The following is a 15,887-nucleotide window of genomic DNA, read 5'->3' on the forward strand; positions in this document are numbered from 1 at the left end:
CTTCATAGTCAAACATTCTCAAACACGTTCAAACAACGAGCATTCCAAATCTCACTTATGTTTTAAATATATTCAAGCAATAATTCGATCGACGAATTGTTTCGCTTGATATTGTACACGAGAAATTTACGTGATCTGACAAATTTAATAAAACGTCATGCAATATCATTCTTCCGGTTGTAGTAAGTTTTCAGTTCGTGTATCTACTGTTACAATCTCTGAATCTTTCTAAACGCGATTCAGCGGCCATTCTCCGGAGAGACGTTATTAATAAACGTCATTACGACCGTGACGTAACGTGTTGGCCGCTGCAACAGGTTAGCACAGCCGAGTCCTTTACAGTTACTCGGCGCAGTTCGTTGCATCCTAACGGAACCGCCGCTGTTCCGGAAACGTCGCGAAGGATCCACATCCGATCGCCTCCATTGCGTCACTGTCCTCTGTTGCGGTACTCGATAAAATTTTATTCCACGTTCCTGATATTTCAATGTTATATCTCTAGCTTCATATTGGGAAACCATTTCATCTTTGATTTGCAGGTTCGTGATTAAAGAAACACGTTTTAAATTCATTTTTATATTAAAGCTCGATGATACGCGTCGTGTTACATTTCTATATAACGATATAATACTAATTTTACAATAGAAATATGCAATGAAACATACGTACAATTAATTAACATCCAAAAATCGGCAATTAGATGTTCCATAATGATGAAAACATGTAGCAAAAGAGCATGTTTTTCTTAACTGAATCAAATACATCGAAATAAAAGAAATTACACGTTGATGATATGTAACGTTAATTGGAGGAAATAAATGAATAATAAAATTGGTAGAAAATTCGATATAATTCCTAGAATTTGAAAAGTGATCCGAAATTTTGGCTTCTGGTGTATAATAAATCATATTCAGTCCCGAAATGTTTGGATCACTGCGAACGTAGCGCGGCTTCTATCGTGGTTTTTAAACAAAGTTTACGATTACGAGCGTAAAAATAGAGAGACTGACCGGTTGATTGCTGGCATTCGGCAAAGCAACGCAGAATCCTTTTTCGATGGTTGTCGGGAGAACGTTGATTCTACGAAGAAAATCGATAAAACCGGTCACCTCGGGACGAGCTGTGATCTCGAAGCAAACTGCGCCTGTTATCAGCGATACCCCTCATGTTCTAGGAAGCGAAATCGCTATCACCGTCCTTGGACGGCAAAATGGTCGACGCAACCGACACGTGCGTCGTAAAATCAACATTGCGACTGTAACCATTGTAACCGTTTTCGAATCTTAGCAAGGTGTATAACAAGGTTTACGATTTCGATGATTTAGTTTTGATGAATGTTCTTCGCCCAAAGAAGCTTTACTATTCCTACGACTATTTTATTTTACTGTGTTTATACGATCAAAATTTATCCTATATATCGTAGTCTTTCACAAGTCGTAATTTCAGTTTATTTTTCTATTATTGTTTTCATTCGTCGCGGTAATAGTTTTCCAAAAGCAGAGTTCGCAAGAAAGATGTAATTTCGACAACGCAAGAACGTTTCCTTTCAGCCAAAAAAATACTATCGCCTCTATTATCGTTATTTTATCTTTGTAAGTTACTAATCGTTGTTCTAGTAAACTTAATAAATTCCGTTCATTCTCTTTGAAACGCAACAACCTTTACGGTTTCAACTTGCCTGCGACCAAAAACAATCAGTTGGAATATTACAAACCACTTACAAACATGTAATACGAAATCTTTATATCGTAATTTAGTTCGATTATTCATCAGGCACATGTGTCAATTACTAGAAAACTTTTGCCAAAGTATGGCATTATATTCTCGAGTAATACTTGTACGCAAAATTAATTTCGCGATGACTGTTTCTACATCTGTAATTAAGAATAAAAATTCTTAAAGAGTAAACAAAAAGTAAAAAATGGAAATTTGGGACGATTAAACGTTTGAAACTGTAAAACCATAATTCTTTGGTAAATACAAAGAAAAAGAAGAGAGGACAGGCACCGACACTCGAAGTGAAAAAGGAAAGATATGCACAGACTGTGGAGCAACACGAGCCGCGAAATAAGCGAATAGACGGGAAAATGGATTCTGGCGTTAAGTGGAAACGGCCGGGAATGCACAGGCGGAAAAAAGAATGGAACGCGCTAGCAAAGTGCAGGAACGGTGGCTATCGTCGAAGCAGCACACCACCTTCGACCTCGTAATTGCTTCCTGCTACAAAATCTTGGCTTTGAATCAAACCTTTCGAAAATGTGAGGAATGCAACGAGAAAATACAAGATATCATCCGTGCGAGTTTACGACAAGAGCAATAATCCTTTTGATTGGATCTTCAAGGATAAGTAAAATATCTGGTTGTCTATTCGATTTATTAATTAAACAGATTCAACACCGTCTCAATTTTGCAAAACTTGTACATAATACGCTTGGAAAAATGTTCTTATCTATGTACATGTTACAGCCTATCTCGTTCCTCAGCCTGTAAATTACCTGATTCTCAAAACTTTCAAACGATATAAAATAATTATCACAGGCCTAATTGTCCAATTAATATCTTCATCTCCTCGATATGATTTTCCTCTCCATCTGAAATGCTTACCAATGTAAAATATTCAAGTTTCCTCTAATCTTCCCTAAACGCAAAGAAGAAGTTACAAAATTAATCGTTCCATTAAATAATACGCTATTTGCCGATAACAAAATTCCCATTTGAAATTTTTACCCCATTCAACTTACAGCAAATATTTCCAAGACTACGTAGTAACTACCAAACCATATCATCGTCCATAATAATACGGTCCTTGTGTTACATCGAATGTCCGGACACTTAATCTGTCGCGATAATCCCCAATGGGAATTTGGTAGGTGGCCTTGGTAGAACGCGAGGGAGCTTCGCGTCGTGTATTCTTATCTTCTGTCGTTTCGATCCGCGACACGTTTCGATCCGTGATCGATCTAATCGCACGTGGTCGATGTTCGCGCGACACGAGGAGGTCGATCTACACGCGCCGAATTTTCAATCTCGGGCGTTCGTCATCGCCTTTTTAGCGTCGACCCGGCGAAAAGGACGTTCCACGTTCGCTTCCACGGGCCTGCGTTTACGATCGTGACTACGACGATACAAGGGAAGGAGGCACAGAGAAAGAGAGAGAGAGAGAGAGAGAGAGCCGCGAAGGGGCAGGAGACGAGGTGACGCGACCTTGCGCGATTCCAACGATTCGACTAATAATAATACCAAATCGTTTCGCAAATGCCGCAACACGCGCCACGGAGTTCCATCGTTTTCTTCGCATTTTGCTCCTCCTTCCGCTTCTCTTCCGCGTGGCTTCTTTTACACGTCTGCCTTCTCGCGGTCTTGTCTGCTGTAATATATTTCGTGGATTTTTGCAATTGCTTGACATTTTATTAACACGTTGACTGACAGCTTCAAGTATTTCATCCTGCAAGTACTCTTATCGTTAGTAGCTGATAAAATGAAATTTTTCCTATAATCTAAAGAAGTTGGATCCGAAACGAATTAAATTAACGACGATCGATAAGTAAAATTATATCGTACTATAGCACCGCTACACAGTCTATCTCCACTGTTCGTCGAATATGGTATCTTTATACAAACTTTGTAAACTTTGTCAACAATGGACGTGGACGATGATCACGAAACTGGCGCTGGATTTCCATTTACGGACGAGATACGAGAGAACCTCATGGTCGTTCGTTGAAAAATCGTAAACAAAAGTCGGTGGACTCCCATATGCCGATAAAAATCGCCAGAAACCACGGTCACATGATAATAGAGGCTTATTACGCAGCACCAGAAGCTTGTGACTAAGGCGATAAGCTAGAGAGTATTTTTAGGACAGATAGATGAGACGTTTATACGATACACATCGTTCCGACTCACCAAGTGGGCAAAGAAAGAGCAACCGCAGTCAGTGTTAGAGACAAAATGGATGGAGCTATGCCTTTGTTGACGTTTCTATTGGATCTTTTTAATGAATTATGCAGTATATATATTATTGAATCACTCTGTAAGATATCTTTGCAAAAGTAGGCTGTTGTAAAGCAAGTGTAATTCTTAGCTGTAAAACTGAATAAAACATACTACATAGTACATATACATAGTAATGAATTATTCTAATGAAAAATAAAGAACGTGACAGGAGATTATTCCGCAAGTCGGTAGCGTAGAATAAAATCTGTTCGTTCTTCGACGAAGAACATATAAATTGAGATTTTTAAACAGAAGATGCATCGATAAGAGAACGAATAAAAGATCGAAAAATTCGAGGCTGTTCCATCGTATGAACGTAACAAACGATGAAAAGCTATTGAAAGCCGGAGGACGCTCGCTTGCTAGACGATAATTGGTGACCGTTTAGGGCTCGTACTCGTGGAAGGCCTTGGCGTGCCCGAGTGGATTACGTGGCTGACTTCCGGCGTTTTTTCGTGGGTCAATCCTCGCGAGATCACTCCATAGGGTCACCTCCAAGCTTGACCGATGGAACGAATGCAGAACGATGACTCACCTGGCAGACGACGATGGGCTATTAGCAGTCGACGATTAAAAAGGCTTCGAGGATGTCCAGTCCGCGGAATTCGCCTGTTTCCAACCGAAACGATTTCTTTTTCTCTTCTTTTTTTAACGTTCGCTCGATTTACGAAAAGGAGAAAACACGCTGTTGCGACACACGATATTTCTTTCTTTCTATGCTCTCCAATTTTTTACATCTTCTTCGTTTCCTCCCTCGTTTCTATGGTTTCCCCTTTTTGTCAAGGCTTTCGAACGTCTCGAGTTTTCGGAATATTTGGTTTAATGTTGAACGTTTAACTCGAAGGTTACGCGGTTGTCCGTGTCATCAATAATCCAGAAACCGATAAATATGCTTATGACAAGGAACTCACGGAAGGAGTGATATAAACGACAAAGTTCAGTTTGAGAAAATTCTGACTGAAGTTTAACTTCGATAAAGAAAATCTGCGTAACGATTTCACGTCAAACGTTGAAATATAGTATCATATAATAAAGCTCGTTAAATAAATATGGATAATACGAATTTTACTGTAAACCTTCATTCTTTCTTTCTTGGAAAGAACGCACGTGTATTACTTTTTCGTTGAATTTCTCTATTAATAATTTCATTGAAAACCGTACGTACCGTTGTTATCGATAAACAATCGTTAGTAAGTTTTTCCACAGAATCATTCCGCAATTCGATATCTCGTAAAAATAAAACAACTCTTACAGAATCTTTTTCTTTCCCTTTCCCTTGCAAAGATTGTTACTTACTGGAAGACTCTTATTAATTTTCCACGCGTCAACTACGCGATATCGAGAAGCGCCAAATCTCTCAAGTACTTAAGGTTTTTTATTTCTCGAATTCATAAGAAAGGAAGATCTCGGAGATAACGTTCGTGAAAGATAATGTCAATACTTTACACTCGTTTTATGTTCGTTTGGTATCCCTTTCGATCCGAGCGTCACTTGATAACGGAGATTCTCACCATTTCGATTGCATAATCTACGTGGCATTATTTTTTGCTGGATACGCGCAATATTGTCTGCAACGTAATAGCCAATAAATACGTTGACGTCAGGAAAGTGTTGCGTATTTTGCGTCGCGTGGTGATCCTCGTCGATATACCATCGATATATCGTGTGGTAATCTGTCGCGATATTTCCTGTCTACGTGTATATAGATCGCAAGGTGAGGCTGAAGTTTGGACCGTCATATTAATCGCAAGATCGAAATGATGCGATAACATGCAATTCAGCGCGTATTCTTTCAACGTTGGATAGTCGAGTAGACTGTGTACGGGATGTTACATGTAAAATATCCACGAATTTTAATCGTTTCGTTCGCGTAACGATTTAATAAACAGATGCAGAGAATTGGGACTCTATAAAGTGTTTTAGCATAAGACGAATAAGAAGGATGGCATTGCGTCAGAAATAGTTAAGAGTATTACGATTCTCGCGAGTGTTCGTTCTTTTTGAAGAAAATATATGTAATACCTGTCGATCGATATCATCTGGAACATTTATGGCATAAATAATATAGTTTACGACGTGTACATTTATTTTTCAATCGTCAGAATTAAGTCGCGAAAGTATTTTACGATAATAAGAAGAATGTTTTCATGAGAAAATAGAAATTCTACAGCAATGGGATCAATGAATAAACGACGAATCGAGGATCAATTAACGAGGGTTTTAAATTGATTAGAAAGTCGATTGAAATTAATTAATACAAGCTTTTAGTCGAAAAGTTTCTGAAAAAAAAAAAACGAATGCCTTTTTAATAAAAAGATCTAATAATTGTAATATGCCCAATGTTAATTTGCTAACTGTTAAGTTAGTTAATAAATTAAAGAATTTAACATCGACTTAAATTCCATTTAAGAGTCTCTCGATCGAAGAAGCTGGTAGAATAATAGTTAGAGCCAATAGTTATAAAAAACGATCTACGATACAAACTGGTTATACAATGTAAGTATTAATTAGTAAAGCATACAATCGCGTCAAACGAATCCAAGAAAATCAGAGGAAACCGTGTTATTACCAACGATTACTCCATCACTTAGAGCTTCTTGCCGGTTATGTCAATTCTGGCCAGTTTTTGTCGAACACGTTCGTCAAACGAGATGAATATGAAATTCGAAACAAGGACAATCACGAGAAGTAGCTGCTCTTTATATCAAAGAGTATCAATTTTAATGAAAATGAAAATCGACGTAACTTACTTGTTTCGCGATTTTAAATTTTGCCATCGTTTCGTTTATCGTTTGTCATATAAAAAAGGAAATTTTTGCGCATGAAATAAAATTTATATTTCTATTAAGCAAATAGAACAAGTGTCATAATGTATATTGAAAACCAATTGCTTTCTTCAAAACATTAACAAGAGTTAGCGTGTATCGAAATACTTGTAAAAGTAGTTCGATGCGATATTTTGTAATATAAACCTCCTACGTAATGATTTCGTCATTATAAAATTTGTTAAGAAAAATGGTGTGTAACATACGCAATGGCGAGCCATGTTATTCGACAAACAATCAAACAACCGATGTGCTCCCTTTAATTTTCCTTCGAATATTGAATACTTAAACATCCGGAGCGTTGATTGCAAAATGGATGGAAAACAACCTCGAAGTCGTTCGTAGAATCAGTCCTTGATTCAATAACCTCTGTTTTTTCTCTGCTTCTCTTTGGCGTCCGAGGGAAACGAAATTCGATTAAATGCATAACGAAACACCAGCTGATGTGATTACATTGAAAACAAAAGCAGACGAAAACAACGTGGAAATAATTTGTGGTATATCGAAATAATATTAATCTCGATTCAACAGGTTTCATCATCTTCATATTTTTTTTTTCTTTTTGCCAATTTTACACGAAAGGAAGCAAAGAGATTAGAATTATTTAATAAGGTTTAACGTTTTGAAATTGAGCCTACAATTTTGTATAAAATAATCGAATTTGTTGTATATCGTAAGACACTATTAATCTTTATGTAATAAATGAAAATTTAGAAAAGCGGAAATAATATGAAAAAGGAGAAGATGATCCAAATAAATAACTAACTCGGAGAGTTTCAGGCTTGAATGAAAGAAAAATGTCGTAGAAATGGAAAAATAAAAAACATAACTCTACTGGAACGATAAGAATAATAAAACAACGTACTCTGTATATGTACGTACATGTACGTACTCTGAAATTATTGACAAGGTGAAAGCAAATATTAATAAATAATTCTCGTATCGCATTTTTTATGAGAAAATAATAATCTCCGAGATTAGCCTTTTTTTTCGTTCTTCGATATCTCTTTTTTCTTTTTATTTTTACCGATAGTGGGATAATAGATACAATTAACCAAAAAACAACATTTGACGAACGTGTTTTCCTTCATTCATGTTTGCGTCATGGTTTCTTGTTATTCCAATATTTTTCTTGTTATCAATAAAATGACAAAATTGGCTAATACATGGACAATTTCCAATTGTTCGAGCGACCAAACGCCACCTAAAAGAAAGTCAACTTCGCTATTCTTTCTTCGCATTTCTATCTTGCTTTTTAATCTTTGCCAAATATCCACACGGCTTTAGAAATGGCGAACAATTTTCTTGAAAACTGCACGTTCAACCTAACCCTCGAATAAATCAAAAGTAACGTTATTAAAAAAATATATATATATACAAAAATTTCTTCTCTAAATCGAATCTAATACCGCAAAGTAAAAAGAAAGAATGATAAATCCCTCGAACAATGTGTCTTCTTCTATCCACAGTACACAAGGTCGTCGTTTCCGATCTATAAAATGATCTTTGTCGGAAATATAACGATTTATCGGCAGAATAACAATTTATGAAACCGAAGGGGCCGAGGAGTGGAACGCTCGTATGGCCATGTCGAAAGAAACAAACGGTCGAGCGTATCATTATTCACGAATGTAAAAGGAAGGCTGACGCACGCGAAGCGGGAGTCGCGCTAATCGCTGGTAGCCCGACGCGACCGCAGCCTCGACGTCGTCCGATAACGAGGAAAGATTATGCCCAAGGACAAGGCCACGCCGACTCCGCGCTACGAACGCGCGGACGTTCGCTACGAGGAGACATTGCAACGAATCCGCGAGGAACACCGCCAGATATGCGCTTTGCAATTGTACGTCTACTGCGACAGACACACAGTGGCTGCGGAAAATATTTCTACATCATTGTATATAAATACGATGTATAATAATATACCATTCGTATACTAATTAAAGGCAGTTTCAAATTGACACACTATAAATTTGAGTAATTTTTGTATTAAAAAATTGTTTAGTGGGTGATTTTCATATCGGTACCAAGTCATCTATTCCTTGACAAACGTATCATATTTATTGATTATTCTTGTTAAATATAGATCGATCTTGTAAAATTCTGCGGTCTTTTTATACTTTTCAGTTTACAAACCTTCTTTTCTTCGCCGTTGCAATTTGGTTCGGGTATATCAAATTTCGTATCATTCGAGCGATTTAATGGACAAAATGGTTGTAAAATTCCACTTTTTGAAATTTTCGAAAATTTTATTACCAAAGCGCTTGGTCGGTGGTTATCTTGAAAAAATAAAATTTTTTGTTTTATCGAGTTAACCGATTCGGCAAATGAGCGACTCGTATGTAAATTTTAGCATCCAAACGATTATTGAGATAACGAGATAACATCAACAATACGATCACCGTGATTCTAACACGCGCACCTACTGTCCTTGCCACGCTACCAGGCCCACTGTCAACAAGAACAAAGTGTTAGCTGCTCCGGTGAGTCCGCCTGCTTTATCGTTCATCTCGCCATACGTCGATATCTAACGATTCTACATGGAAGATCGACGAATTGATAGATTCTTCCCTTTTAGCGTTATGAATCTTTACGACCTCGATTGGTATCACACAAATGGTATGTTTAATTGGCGATTGGCGTAGTTTGAGTAGGTTTGTTGTATTGTTTGATACTATCGATCAAGAGATCACTGAGAGATCACTGAAAGTTTTCTGTAATTGGAAAGTGACGTGGTTTGAGTAGGTTTGTTCTGTTATTTGAAGATGTTGATCAAGAGACCATCGATGTCTTAACTTAAATTATGTAGCGTAGCGTCTATAGACGCTGTATATTAAGTTTGCACACGTGCAGAACAACATCCTGTCGATTATCTAATCCTATCCGCGACTGGCCAAGTTCAAGTATGCTTGACAAATTTTCAAACTCGATTTTCTCGAAAACGAAGCGTCGTATGAGAAAGTTTTCTTCCGTATCTTCTTATCTTTCAGCGGAGTAACATAGCGTCAAAAGAATAGAATAATTCATCAGCATAACGTTTTCAAATTTTCTACAAACAATGGGCGCACTTGCGTATGCTTCGTAAAAGCCTGGCTTGTCCTCTTCCGAGCTTATTTTATACGAAAATAAATTGTTATTCAAACGCGTACAATCCGCAGAACGGAACGGGTGGTTGGCTGTTCGTCCCTTTCGCGGCCGAAACGCGGTCGAAACGCGGCGTAACGCGGTCACCGGTTACAAAAGCGTCCGTTCTGCTTGTTTTCACGTCCTTTATATTTGGGAAATACGGAAACGTAACAGACGTCCGTTTCCTTCTGCTTCCACGTCTCGTCCCGTTACGTCACGACACGCTCTCAGTTTCCGCCAATTTGCGTCATATGTACGTGTAATATAAACCATGATGCACACATACATAAGTACAACGACTACGAAAAGTATCTGCGCGCTGCTGTATCTATCGTAGCATTTACATACTAATCAATCAGATCCAAGTATATTAAATTTCGTACGAGTCAGTAGTGATTTCGAGTGACTAGGAAAAATTTGATGCGCTCCATGGGAATGAAACGTATAGAATCTGACGGAAAAATATTTGATTGAAAAATAACGGTACGTGCGAATATTTCCTGTAGCCACTGCATAGAGTGGCTACGTACGATACAATATAGAAGAATATCGCTTCGTATCAAGTAAATTAATTTGACGATCGAATCGATCGTTTGTACCGATGGACAGTTCGTGACACGCGTTTCGTCGACGATATCGTAAGTGGAATGGGCCATCCATGGTCAGACATGATTTCGATATCGTTGATACGTTGATGAATGATCGCGATGAGATAGCGTTGAATGTGGAAACGACGTTGGAACGTTCGAACCACTTTTTAATTTAAATATTACATAAATATCGAACAGATGACAAAATGTGATGTTAATAAGTAACGTCGTTTACTGTACTTCTATATATATGAAAAATTGCTACATACGAAGTTTCATTTTAGAAAATGTTACTTTATATGCGGTAACCTAATTCGGTAGCTTTGTCTCGTGTGTAACATTTCATATGCAACGATCTAATTTGGTAGTTCTGAGTAATAGATATCTTTAGGATCAATCTTTTTGGACATTGATGAAATTAAAATAAAAGGGAATTACTAAACTTAGTAGAGATAAATTATTATTAAATATTACTAAATACATACGATACAGAGATAGATAAATACAGAGATAAATAATAATAAAACTTACTAGAGTTTATATTATTCGAACCTATTATTATTATTATTTATCTCGTCATTAGTATTTATTATTTATTTTTATCGTTTACCATCGACGTCTTTGTTGTATTAATATGTAACCTACATAGGATATATTATTACAAGGTTTTGTTCGAACATACTTGGCAAAGTATTGCAGATGATTTAGATTTGGTACATTGGATACGATATACGTGATCTTAAAAATGATTCAAAAGGACAGAGAATTAACATCGACGACAACAGAGGCAAGCTATTTCGTCAGTGTAAGCAAATCGTCGACAGAATGCGATACGCATGACGACGCGAATGATTTACAACAAAGCAAACAAGGGATAGCGAGCTTTCCGAGCTTTTGAAACGCTTCCAATCCTATGTTTCTGTTTACGATAAAATATCAGATTCTTTTCGAAAATGGGACCTTGAAAAATCTTTCTCGCGATATATTTCATTTTGAACCATCTTCTCCCTTCAATTCCTTTCAGATGTTTGCAAAAGTCCGCCGATATGAAAATCGACAATCGTTGAAAAATTAAAAGAGAAATAAGATTGGTTCGAAGAACTCCACCTATAGAAATTCGTACCAGTTGGTACATCTCGATTATCCAGTTGAAATCTCTAAAACAATTCCGCCAAGTTCGAAAGATCCCCTGCGACTAAGAAAGAAAATACTGGGAAAAAGAGCGAAAGTGAATCAGAAGTGTGGATTTGAAATTTATCGGCTATCACGCAACGCTTGCTCTCACGTGACAAGGTGATCGACGTCAAAGATGGTTCAAGGATCGTCGACGAGGGCGATGAATTTCAATGGTGCCTGAAAGAATATAAAATATCGACGCGGAAGACGAAGATTTCAAAGAAGTTGCTTCGCGAATATTCTATCTTGTTCTCGAAAACGTCGGCCACGTAGTGTGCCACGGTTTCTATGCAGTTCGAGGAAACGTGAGTCAAAAGAACGACGCGTGGACATCGAAGTCCACCATTCGCATCTTCCTGGAAAGACATTAGACGCGATCTATTCTATCAAACGTTGGCCTTGGCGTAACACGACCCCTTCCACGAACAGATATATCGTTTCATCGTGGAATTCGAAGGAGTTCTGGCTGTGGTCTAACCTCGTCATTGATTTATCGTCGCTTCGAGGTGTTGTCGTGCAATTTCGAAGGAATTTCGTTGTTGACATTTGGTATTAATTTCGGCCATGTTCGATGGACATCGAAGCTCAGAATTCGCGTTACCATCTTAACCCTCGACTGGTATCGTTGAAACAAGATAGATCGTTGCAATAATTTCAATCGCCACGTATAATGTTTAAGCGTACAATTTTATTTATTTCCCTGTGTGTTTGTCAAATCGCGTAGAATATGGAATATTAAATAAAATGCATCGAAACCGAGTATCCTAAACCAACGGTATCAGTAGACGACCAAACTGCGAAATTCGTAGAAATTCGTCGACTTGTTGGCAAAATTGACTGTATTAATAATACTCTCAAGTGGTAAGATAATTATCCGTCCGAAAACTGAATCATTTTTCAACGCGTGAAGAAATTTTGCTTCCTGTTAATTATGAATAACGCATTTATATAGAATTAATGCGTTTATATAGAAACCACGAAGTATCAAAGTTTGAGACTAGTTCCACCGAAAATAAATATATTTATGATTCAATTAATTAGTAATTTATTAGTAAGAGAATTGATTAAATTAAAATTGATTGAATTTTCTTCTCCATTGGAAATTATGTGCGCTTTATTCTATTCATTATTACGTAGTTTCAAGTTGAAATATTGATTTTATTCAACGAATCAATTTCACGCGACCAGGTATGTCTTCGGATCGAAAAACCTTCGGTTGTATAAGAAGTAGCGATAAGTACTATATATACAAAGAGCGGCGTGTTTCTACCGATCCTCTGTTTACTGCGCCATTTAAACACACCGAACGTTATATCCAGATCTCTGATAAGCACACGTTGCCGTGTTATCGCGATAAACGCCGGAGTTCAAGTACGGATCCGGCTGGTCGTACGATCATAACCTCGAACAACGCCATCGTTTACACGCGTGTGCTTCCCTCGCCAGTAGGTACATACATATCTGAATGAACCAGAGGAAACGAAAGGAACAGAGAGGAAAGAAGAAAATTGAAGGACAAAAGTGGAATTGTGGAACTGCTAGCTTCGAATATCTCTGTTATTTCGTGTAATAAGCGAAAATGTTACTTATAATCGTTGCATGGTCGCAAGAAAAACGTAACAGTTTCTCTAAGTCTAAAGGTTAATTTTTTTTCATTCTTTTAACCGTTAACTAAGTTTAACTTATGCGTATAATTGGATTAATATCACTCGAGAAACTGTACGAGTTACGAATTACAAGTTAAATTTGTTTATCGATCCGTAACGATAAAAGTAAGTATTTAGTAACGAGACAAATGAAATTCTACGAGGAAGTTTTATCATTTATACGATTAAAAATATTTTATACAAATTATAATTAATTGATTTCTCCACCTAGCGTAATCCAGCTGGCATCCAATCATCCATAGTCCAAAGATACCAGTAGAAAATTACCAATCTTTATCCTTCCAAGTGTAACATACGAATCAAAATGAAATACGTATTACCTTCGTCCCTTAAAATACAGAATATGCGAGTTAAACTCGAGTACCCCAGAATCAAGTACTCTAACACAAACACGCGTATCACTTGCGAGCAAACGACACTATTGAACGATAGATTTGATTGTCGAATTTATTACGATAAATTATCAGAAAAACTATGGCTCTGAGTAATCGTATAAAATAAATAAGAAGGACAAAAGGTGTTGGAACGATCTCGATCGTTCCAAACGATTCTACATTGACGCTACCTGTCGAAAATACTAATCTCTTCTCGATATCTGTGTCTGATTATCTATGACCACTGATACGTCTGTTCCTAAATCCGCACGGCCAGCCGTTCCAGCAGGATTCTTTGTACTCGCGAAGGCCACCGAGGCCATGGAATTTTATTTTTTACCGTGGCCAGCCGGAATATTATGTCAGCATTATGTATAGACGCGATACCGCGGACGATGCTTCGATCTTTTCGGGCAGAAGTCAAACTGAAGGCCAGCCACGCACGAGAAACGCCTCGTAGCGAACCCGAACGAACCGTTCGACGTCCTTGCGACAGTTTTAGTCTACGTTTTAGCGAGTTTTATACTCGCGTCGGCGTGCAAGTCTCACCTACAACATATGAAAGTTGATTTACATTAACCGTTCAGAGACAAAACGGGTACTGCACTCGTTTGATCTGAATGAAGACACATGGTGTTCACGCTATCGGTTTGTGTCTGATACGCTAAGATATGAAAATAATGTTTGTTCGTATTACGGAATTTTCATTTTTTTGAAGATTCTGTATCGTTATGAAAAGAAGATGATAATAAAAATTCAATTTAGTCGTTGTATCATCGGTATATAATACGTAACATAGTAAACTGCGGATTTTTATTCATTTATGAACAATTTAAATGCGCAAAAATGCACACAATATAATAAAAATATGTAAAATATCCAAAATATAGTACCTCTTATAATATTTATCAAATAAGACAATTGTCTATCTAGGTTCCATTTATTTTTTAACTACTATTTGGAAAAATATGAATTTGTATAAATATCTGTAATCCAATTATTACAAATAATGTGTAAATCGATTTTGAAAGAATTGCGAGTGAGATGTCGTCTATTCTGAAAATTCAACGTGCTTAAACGTCACAACAGCAAATTTGTCCAAGTGGTAGATACATCTTACGTCACTATTTCCAATAAAATCGCGTACTATGGAAATGATCGTACACGTATTTGCACGAGACTAAGGCAGAAGGTTTTCATACGTCAGAATCGAATGTCTATTGTCTATGCAGAATCCACGTTTGGTTTCTCTACGAGAAATTCAAGGCTATATCATTTTTCTAACTGGGGCAAGTGGTGTTTTTAGGAAATCGTGTTTGTATATATTGTTGTTGATTTATTTGGCCGTGTAATTCGGAGATGAATCTTTATGAGAGTGGGAATTGGAACGTGAAGCTCGTTAATGGGAGAATATCGGCCGGTATTGGATAGCCAGGCTTCTGGCATCAGGTTGATAAGTTTACATCACGAGTCGTTTGAAGCATCTAACAAATAAGTTAAAAAGCAAATTCCAAAAAAATAAAAATAAAAATTGTTTCTCTTAACTCCAAGAAATTAGTAAAAACTAATAAATTAATGGAAACATCATGATCTACTTCCTTTACATCGGTCCATTTTCTCCTTAAAAGCACACGAATACATAAAAATACGTAGTTGATAACGTTCTCGAAAGAAATATTACCTTATAGATATTTTGTCAGTATTTTGATAGAAATCGTATCACAAAATATTATCGAGACATAAACAGTTAAAGGTTAAAAAGCGGAAGCTCGAGCTCCTAGAGAAACCGAAGAATCCACGAGCGAGAGCTATAGAAACTTAACGATCGGTGTCAATAAGAAACGAAACGTCTGTACGATAACCATGCGAAAATCAGCAATCAAAGCGTCCACGAGTTGAAATAGCGGCGAAGCTCAAGGCCAGGAAGTCCGCAGATAAAGTTTCCGCGAAGCGGTCGAACAATCAAATCGATCGTGACGTTACTCGAGGTTAAGATCTGTCGACGCTCTGGATCCGTACTTGAACTCGTCCCCGCTGAATCATGCTGATATCGCGCTCGATAACGAAATCACACACGCGCGTACAACACACGTTGCTACCATATACATTATCGTTCAAAAATATTTGAATATC

General features: G+C 37.3%; 1 pseudogene; it reads right to left on the minus strand.

Annotated features, from left to right (window-relative positions):
- The window catches only part of LOC117208825, a 99,429-nt pseudogene extending 97,990 nt beyond the window's left edge, over positions 1–1,439 (minus strand).
- Between the last annotated feature and the right edge of the window lie 14,448 nt (positions 1,440–15,887).

Source organism: Bombus bifarius, unplaced genomic scaffold (genome assembly GCF_011952205.1).
Source record: "Bombus bifarius isolate JDL3187 unplaced genomic scaffold, Bbif_JDL3187 scf7180000008162, whole genome shotgun sequence".
Lineage (NCBI taxonomy): Eukaryota > Metazoa > Arthropoda > Insecta > Hymenoptera > Apidae > Bombus > Bombus bifarius.